Source organism: Podarcis tiliguerta (assembly GCF_965153285.1).
Source record: "Podarcis tiliguerta genome assembly, chromosome: 4".
Lineage (NCBI taxonomy): Eukaryota > Metazoa > Chordata > Lepidosauria > Squamata > Lacertidae > Podarcis > Podarcis tiliguerta.
The window spans coordinates 73,805,848-73,814,200 of NC_139537.1; positions in this window are offsets into that span (position 1 = coordinate 73,805,848).

Consider the following 8,353-nt stretch of genomic DNA (forward strand, 5'->3'; position numbering starts at 1 on the left):
TTAAGGGGGCATGTCTGAGGGCCCCCCAAATCTTGGAGTGGCTGCTTATTTCCACAGGCTAGCCCCAAGAAGCAGTGGGGAACGGATCAGGACCACAAGCCTGATGTTAGCACAAGCCACTCCTAATACACAGTGAACTTAAAACAACCCTTCTGAAACTTTGTAAACACTACGTGCCACTTGGAGAAATTCTGCCGCTCGTTTATTATATCACATTCTAATGATAGATGTTTCTATAGCACTTTCCTAAGTGCTGGAAGCAGCTCTATGCAGTGATGACGACATTGTTAAATAACACTAGATCTGATGCTGGTCACTAAAACTTATATCGTTCCATATTCCATTGGACTGAGCTATTGCACTAAGGGTAAGAATCTTGTATCTCTCCAGATGTTGCTGGACTCCAATTCTCATCAGCCCCAGAAAGCCTAGTCAGTGGTGAGGGATCATGGGAGTTGGAGTCCCCACCCCCTGCCCCCTGCATGGCTTTTTAAAAGGAGGTGGCTGTATTTCCTGCTTTAAATCAAAGGCGGAAACAACAAAGGCTTATAGGCCTAAACATTTCCCTGCTGTGAAAAGAAGTTTTCTTTTATTGCACAGTGCTAAGTATTCGGTGACAGTGGCACAGCCTTCAGGGATTTCCGGCAGAGGACATCCCCTGCCCCACCTGGTAACTGATGCAAAGCAAATTATTTATCATTTCATTATTTATTGAATTTCCATACTGCCCTTCCAAATCGCTCTAACGTTGCTCAGCCAAATGCTCTGCCATTGAGCTAAGGCCCTGCCCCTGATAAAAGGCCCTTTTTGAGCAACAAGGGATTATTCATATAATTGGTGGAGGCTTATGTGGAGTCCTGTGACCAATTTTTGCTGTGCGGTCATTGTTGTGATCCTGTGCAATAGGCATGGGGAGCCATTTGTCCTGCAGATGCTACTGGACTACAAACACACAACAGTTGCTGCCAGCATGGCCAATGGCAAGGAATGGTGGGAGATGTGGTCCAGCAACATTGAGAGGGCCACAAGTTGCCTGCTATATGATATGACAATTTGCTTTCTGCTTTGGCACTGCTAAAGGAAACTCCATAAAAACCCAAGCTCTTTATGTCACAGAGTACGTTCTTCTTTATTTGGCAGGCCATTATATAATGTGGAAAGAGCTAAGGAATACAATCAATGCATGGCAGGGGGTGTTGCTGTTTACCCCCCTTTGATTACAAACGCAAAAATATCTGGAGCTAATTTGGGGCAACGTGCTCTCCGTCTCCCCTCACACGGCATTGTTACGGCTCTTGAGCCACTCGTTGGATTGCGATTGTGGGAAAAGGCCATTTTCCTTTCAGCCAGCCCTTTCCCAACCCTAATGAGTTAACAATTGAAATACAGAAAGTCGCTTCAGAGGTCAGCCGGGTATATTCGACACAATGGTTTCAGCATTCGAAACCATGACAGCACTATAAATTGACAAACTAAAGCAGAGCGCTTGGTGGTCTGCTGTGGAGAAAAGAACATCAGCCAAGCTGTAAGAGGCAAGCCATGAAACCATACAGAGAAATGAGGGATTTCTCTCTCTCTCCCCTTTCCTTCCAGAGTACCTTGTTAGAATTTAATGTAGCAGGGGTCAGATGGGTGGAACAATAACAAGGTCTGAGGCTAAATACCAGTGGGAATGCTTAACCTAGGACCTTCAGGTCAACCATGAGTGAATGAGCTAGAACACAGAAACTAGGATGGCCCGGACAAAAGAAAGGACCCCAGAGCAAAGGATTTGAAGGGAGGAGCCTGCCAGCTACCAATTAGACCATAAGAAAGCCCCTTTCTGGGGCACCTGGTATACAGGACTATAACATCTCTCTCTCTCTTTTTGCAAAAGGAAGGTCTTTCTGCTGTGCTGCCCTTGCTTGTTCATTTTTCTGGTTTGGGGAAAATGTTTGATGTTGTTTAGCACCAATCCGAAATGGGCACATGAATAGGAATGTATTTTAAGAATAAAAAAAAAACGAAGCTATTTGTTGAGATGCATTTCCCTACATGTTTCTTTTCATTGCACCTGCACTTTGAGGAATCATCTAACCAATCTCAACGGGATGGAAAGGAAAAGAAAGCATTAAAATCGGGAAGGGGGGGTGGACTGAGCTTTCTTATGCAAGCACATGAAGAGAAATCAATGTCTGTAGGGACTTTTTCAATTATTAATCTGATAGATACCATTAATTTCAAGGAGTTCTTGGAAGCGCATAAATAAGACACTTGCCAAATACCGGGCTTAAAACTGCTGCTCTTGCTCTATAAAGGGGGAGCAAGGGCTGGGAGTCCAGGCAGAGCTAAGCAGTGAGTCCCGGTGGGAGCATTACAGTGCAATTCTATCAGATGTAAGACCCACTGAGTTACTCCCGGGTAAGTGGGTTTAAGAAGAAGCCTCAAGGACACGCTTGGAGTAGAGCTTACTGTGGAGTACAGCTTACAACAATAATGGTAACAATAATTCTAGTTATAATAGCAGTTATAATAACTTTGTAACACTGCTTGTAGTAAAACATGTCGCCATTCTTATCTCAGTCTACTTTTCCATGTGATTTTCTCAGCTGTGAAGAACGGGTGCAAACGCTTGTCTAGAACATAACTGCATATTTCAAAATGTTTGTAAATCCCTTTGGGATAGAAGAATAGGCTGTGTTCCATTGTGAAATGCCCCTCCTTTCTAATAATTTTGCAAAAAAATATATATATATCCCCCTTAAGGCAGACTAACAGCACAATCTTAACCATGTCCACTCAGACAATAGTCCAATTGAATTCAATGGGGCTTAACGCCCAGATAAGTGGATTTAGGACTGCAGCCAATGTTATATGTATGGAGAGTGCTCTGTATTTTGTGCCCACAATTTGGTTTGGTTTGGTTTGGTTTGGTTTGGTATGCAGAAGAGTTCTTAGAAGTTCAACTTCACTGGCAACCATTGGTTCAAATATAGGATTGTGATTATGACCGAGGAGCTGTCTACCAGAAATTCCTGCCAGAGTTCTTCTTTTGTTGACTATGGAGTCACTTCTTCTTGAAGCTTGGATTAATGGGGGTTCTGAGTGAAGCACAGCAATCTGATTCTTGTTGAGGGTGCTAGTATTGTCTTTCATTGCTCTGATATGCTAACTTGGTCCAGCCGCTTTATTTTGCTCTGACAGTTTGAACCTGGATAAAAAACCTGAGAAGTCCAATAGCATGTGGATTTGCGAAGCAAAAGCCCCTCCTTTCTCATAAACAGTTCAGCATATGCGTCTTGCGTCCCCTTTTATACTCTTTGCATGCTTACTTCATGTGGATGGCCCATGCCACCATCAAGTGAAGCTCAAATACTTTGGTCTAGGTCACTTTCAACCAACTGGCTCAATCAGATTAAATTCTAAACCATTAGATTCAACAGGGATTTGAATCTGGCTGTTCATTGTATCATGGAATTGTGGAATCATGGAGCTGGATAGGCTCCCCCAAGCAGTGGCGTAGCGTGGGTTGTCAGCACCCGGGGCAAGGCAAGTAATTTGCACCCCCTAACCCGTGGATTTGCGCCCCCTAACCCTAACCCCCAGATGTTGCGCCCGGTGCGGCCGGGCCCCCCTGCACCCCCACGCTACGCCACTGCCCCCAAGGGTCATCTAATCCAACCCCCTGCAATGCAGGAATCTCATCTAAAGCATCCATGACAATAGCCATCCAAGCTCCGCTTCAAAACCTCCAACGAAGGTTTTTAACCAACTTCCCAAGGGAGTCCATTCCACTGTCAAACAGCTCTTACTGTCAGAAAATTCTTCCTGGTGTAACTTGAAGCCACTGGTTTGTGTCCTACCCTCCAGAACAGGAGAGAACAAACCTACTCCATCTTGTGGCCACCCTTCAAATATTTGAAGATACAGTGGTACCTCGGGTTACATATGCTTCAAGTTACAGACTCCGCTAACCCAGAAATATTACCTCGGGTAAAGAACTTTGCTTCAGGATGAGAACAGAAATCGTGCTCTGGCGGCGCAGTGGCAGCAGGAGGCTCCCATTAGCTAAAGTGGTGCTTCAGGTTAAGAACAGTTTCAGGTTAGGAACAGACCTCCAGAACGAATTAAGTTCTTAACCCAAGGTACCACTGTAGCTATCATATCTCCTCTTTTCCAGGCTAACCATCATCTTGGTTGCCCTCCTCTGCACACGTTCCAGCTTGTCAACATCCTTCTTATATTGTAGTGTCCAGAACTGTATTCCAGATGTGGTCTGACCAAGGCAGTGTGGATAAGAGTATTGTATAGCCTATCTTTTGCATCAAACCAAGCTAATTTGTGTCAATGCATCTGGAAGATGATCTACCACTAAATTAAGAAGACTTAATCCCATGGATTTTAGCCATTATTTTGTTGGCGTTTAAATTCTGAGGATGTGGCTTAGAACTTTAAAATGCCGTTGCTATCCAGGTTTGACCAAATACAAGGCCTTTTCCATGTTGATTATTCTGTGATTATATTACTTTATGCAAATGCCTACTGTACGCTTTTCAGCTATCCACGATGAATCCGTCACATTGTGAAAGATGATAAAAGAACATGTAGACTCCAAGCCAAGCAAGCACGAAAGCAACTGAATTTGAGAACTAGCATGTTTCATTGGCTTCAATAAAACTTACCAGTACATTGCAATCCTAGATGTGTCTTCTCAGAAGCAAACCTTACAGGGTTCAGTGGGACTTACTCCATGGTAATGGTGTACAGGACTGTTCTGTAATCTCAGACATGAGTAAATTTTTGGAGGGTGTTTTTTTTACATGAGGATGCAAATCATTAGCTGAGTGTAATAACGATTCATTAATGGATTGTCATTCGGGCTATGAAATTTAATTTGCTAGACTAATCAACAAAAGTTGGACTTGACCAGTATTTGCGAGAGGCAAATTTTAATAAGTGGCACTGTATGGGCAGAATTTAACCAGTCATCCCTACTTGTTTCTCTGAATGATATTTTTGTTTGCTTGATTGTTTTAAACTGCAAGACAATGGCTGATTTTAATTAAAAAGGTAAAGGTACCCCTGCCCGTACGGGCCAGTCTTGACAGACTCTAGGGTTGTGCGCCCATCTCACTCAAAGAGGCCGGGGGCCAGCGCTGTCCGAAGACACTTCTGGGTCACGTGGCCAGCGTGACATCGCTGCTCTGGCGAGCCAGAGCCGCACACGGAAACGCCGTTTACCTTCCCGCTAGTAAGTGGTCCCTATTTATCTACTTGCTCCCGGGAGTGCTTTCGAACTGCTAGGTTGGCAGGCGCTGGGACCGAGCAACGGGAGCGCACCCCGCCGCGGGGATTCGAACCGCCGACCTTTCGATCAGCAAGCCCTAGATTTTAATTACTCCTAGATAATTTCAGTGGATTAATATATAACTGCTATGGTATTTTGGAGGGGTATGCATCAATTTTGTACCCTGCCCAAAAAAAGGTGACCCTCCCCAACACCTTTCCCTTGTCCCTCCTAGTCACAATGACCTTCTCCCATCTCACACAAACTAGGCCCCAATGAGCAGTGTGTTTAGACTGAATTGTGAGGCCAGTTACTGTCTCAGTGTTCATTGTCAGCAACCACAGAACTGAGAAGTGAAGAAGGGCCAGATCCCTGTCTGTGGCAGGGTGTGAGAGCAAATGAATAAACTTAAATAAATTTAAAAACCAGGCATAATAATAACAGCAGCAGTTTTCGAGATATACTTCAAAGCTACAATTGAGTACAGAGCTAGACACACATAAAGCACAATCAGTTGTGTGGGCTATATTTGTGTGTTATGGGGGAGGGAGATTCTCAGTTACATTAGTTTTAGAATCTTAAATGAACTCTTCCATGTATCTTCGTAGTTAATTTCAGATCCATCATCTGATAAACAAGGTAGAATAACACCATACCAAAGGCATTTATAATGTGCTGTGTGTTATGCAGTTTAATATTAAGATTTTACTAGACAGTTACACAGTACGCAGTTTTAAGCAGACTGATTCATCACGCTCATTATCACCTATTTAAACTCAAGTAAACCAACCCTCCCAGAATAACCAAGCTTTAAAACGTTAATGCAAATGGTATGCCTATTTTAATTGCATGAGACATCTCATTAAGTAATTTAATGCTAGCGAGATCTCTTGCCCATAAACAGAAAACATATTTCGCTAGCTTGTATATACAATATAATGTGAGATGGAAATATAATTTCCTCAATGAGGTTTATCTTTCTCCATGTCTTTCAGACTTTCTGGTAAGAAAGTCTTCGCAGACATGGAACAGCTGTGCATCTGTAAAATATCTGAGCAATTTATTTTTTTTAAGAAATATATATATATATAATTGTATGCATATCGAATCACGAGGGTTTGTACTGTATGTATGTAGTAGATGTTTTCGCTCCTTCCAGTTGTACCAAAGAGATCAGCAAGAAACAGGCAAGAACTACCTAGATCATGACCATGATGGAATTATTTCTTCATTGAGATGGAGGGGGAAACATCTATGACATTTTCATTAGCCTAGAAGGCAGAAACATCTGGTTCCTTGGTTCAGCTCATCAGCAGGAGAGCCTGTAGCTGATTAGACCGTCTCTCAATAGTAGGCGTTACTACAGTCAATGGGAATTACTAAACATGGTTTCAGGGGACTGGCGTTAATTTGGCTTGCCAAAATAATATGCAATTTTTTAAGGAGTGTGTGTTAATTAGTTGTATAATTTGATGTGATGTGATTGGGTTCACACAAAGAAAAACAGAGCAGAGTTTTCTATTAGTATATGCTGTGGAAGAATTAAAAGGTGCCACTTAAATTGTGCACAGTTTGAATTTTCAGCACTGAAAGGCCCTAGTTCATGATCTAATTACAATAGGATTCCATTTCTCAAAAGCTAAAAGCCTTTTATTCATATTTTTTTTCTTTAGAAAAGATGTATTAGTTTGATTACCGTGCTATTAATTCCCATCCTGTTATCATCCTGTCACAAATTAAGTCAATTTGGGTATCTTGGGTTTTGCTCCATTTTGTGTATTATCACATTTCCAAGTTAAGTGAAAATTTGAAGCTGGTAAAATTTAAAAGGCACACTTCGCGAAGATTCCAGCGACCTTACAGTGTCTACCCTTTACTCATTTCTTATCAGCTTCTTTGGCGCTGACTGCATGCCAGGCATTTTGTGGCGAGATTGATGTTCAAGTCAAACATTTAAGTATGGAGACAGATTATTACATAGCATAGTTTGGAAACATATCATGTGCAGTTCAGAGAAAGTTAAACATGCCTGAACCCCGCTGAAATGAATGGGTGTGAAATCCTTACCTCTGGAGATTGATTTCAATGGACCTTAACTTTCTCTGGATTGTGCTCAGTAGAAAGGTAAGGTAAAGGTAAAGGGACGCCTGACAATTAAGTCCAGTCGCAAATGACTCTGGGGTTGCAGTGTTCATCTCACTTTACAGGCTGAGGGAGCCGGCGTTTGTCCGCTTCCGCCGACAGTTTTTCCAGGTCATGTGGCCAGCATGACTAAGCGGCTTCTGGTGAAACCAGAGCAGCACACAGAAACGCCTTTTACCTTCCCACCGGAGCAGTACCTATTTATCTACTTGCGCTGCATGCTTTCGAACTGCTAGGTTGGCAGGAGCTGGAACAGAACAACAGGAGCTCACCCTGTCGCGGGGATTCAAACCGCCAACCTTTCCATCGGCAAGCCCAAGCAGCACAGTGGTTTTACCCACAGTGCCACCCGCGTCCCAGCAATGCTACCTTGACAGTAGATCTGCAGATCAAGGGAAGCTCTTTTTTAAAAGTTCAATATGATAGAAGTTCTTCTTAGCCCAATGCCTCAAAACTGAGTCAGGCAGCTGGTCTTCTGCTGAACCCAGATCCTGGGTTTTTTTTCTTTATTTGCTTTTAAATGGTCACATATGGGAGTGACCATATGACCACATAAGAGTCAAAGGCAGAAAGAAGTGCAAATGAACTTTGTCCATCAGGATGTGGGAACGTAAAGACGATTTGTCCAATATCTATGAAATTTAGCATAGAGAATCAATCTGATAAGAGGTATAAACTGGATTTCATATAAATTTGATGTAAGATGGCTGAATTCTATCACTTCAGCTCTCTTGCTTTGAACTAGAGGCATCCCACTGCCTGGGACTGTCTACACATTCAAGATCAAAACATACCTTCAGTTTCTCCTTCTGCTGGTTTAGATTATGTCAAAATTCAAGGGTATTTCCAGGGCATATGGAAATATCTTCAGTGGTATGGTGAAGATCTGTTGTATATTTTTAAAGTTATAAGGTTCCCAAGTCCCTTTTTAAAATTAGAAGTATT